This window comes from Suncus etruscus, chromosome 3 (genome assembly GCF_024139225.1).
Source record: "Suncus etruscus isolate mSunEtr1 chromosome 3, mSunEtr1.pri.cur, whole genome shotgun sequence".
NCBI classification, from domain to species: Eukaryota; Metazoa; Chordata; class Mammalia; order Eulipotyphla; family Soricidae; genus Suncus; species Suncus etruscus.
The window spans coordinates 80,939,391-80,940,768 of NC_064850.1; positions in this window are offsets into that span (position 1 = coordinate 80,939,391).

Sequence of the window (1,378 nt, forward strand, 5' to 3'; positions counted from 1 at the left end):
ATAAAATTTGTACTTCAGGGACAAGCTTTAGCAAACAGACCAAGCATTAGGAGATGAATCAGTAGAGTAACAGAATGTTAAACATATCTTTCACACTGAACTTAAAGGTACACCATGAGGAGTCAACATTTGCCTGAAGTTTTTCTACGTGGCTCATCCTCCCTTCGCCTCTAATGAACTAAATGGTCATTTGGAATAATTCTCAGCCACGCAGAATAGTCTTAGGTATAAAGAATTATAACCAAAAAAAAAAAGGAATGACTGAAAATTTCTCAATTCAATTCTATGTATGAGTAGACAGAGCAGAAAATTTGTGATAATGCAGAGCGCACTGAACTAAACACCGGATTTGAGGTTAATTCAGTATTCCCTGGATCATATCCAATTAGTTATAAACAATTTGAACTTAATATTCATTATGATCAGTTGATTATAATTTAGGAATGTGAGTTTTATTAGGATACAAATCCTAAGAAAATGTGAATGTTGTTTTATTTTTCTCTCATTTCCACAACTCAAAATACAAATGTTAGCTTGATATGAGAGAGGAAAAGAGGAACAAATTTTTCACAGAAACATTTCTCAAAAATGTGCTCCTAGAAGGCACACTTGATACAATTAACTCAAAGTTTGATAGAAAGATTTTGTTGTCATATACTTTTTAATTCAAAGTCAAGTTTATTACAGAAAATCTGATATTCTTATTATATGCTAATGACTACCTATGGGCATTCCTACTTCTTGCACAGAATAAAATGCTTCTGAGATTTTTATTAATTTATAATTACATAACAAAGCAAAAAAAACTCATTGATGACTATCAGCAGAGCATTAGAGAAGCCAAATTTTGTTATCTAGATCATTGTGATTTTACTTTTACACAGACACTAAATTACAGACAAACCTGTAGTCCAGGTACCTATTCAAAAATAATTATTTTATAAATTTAAAATATATTGCTTATTTTACTGTTTCTTCCAAACAATCAAAAATAAATATGTTTCTAAATTTTTATCTCTTCTAAGCAATTCAAATTTAAAATAATGTATGCTTGTCAATTTAAAATAACTATAACTACATTTGTCTTCAGGAGAATTCACACCATGTTATTAAAATAATTTTATTTCATCTATTGTCAACATTAGTACATAAATTGTTTGGAATCATATTTTAAAAGTCACATAAAACACTCTTGTTTAAGTTTTGCCTGTATAGCTCCCCCAATTCTACCAATTTTATCATAAAATATAATTTTCACAACAATGGAACACAAAAGTTTGAAGGCTCTAGTAAAACTGATTATACAAAGTGATTACATCTGGGTTACCCTGATATAAAAGCTGACAACTCAAAAGAGGGTTAACATACATTTTCACTG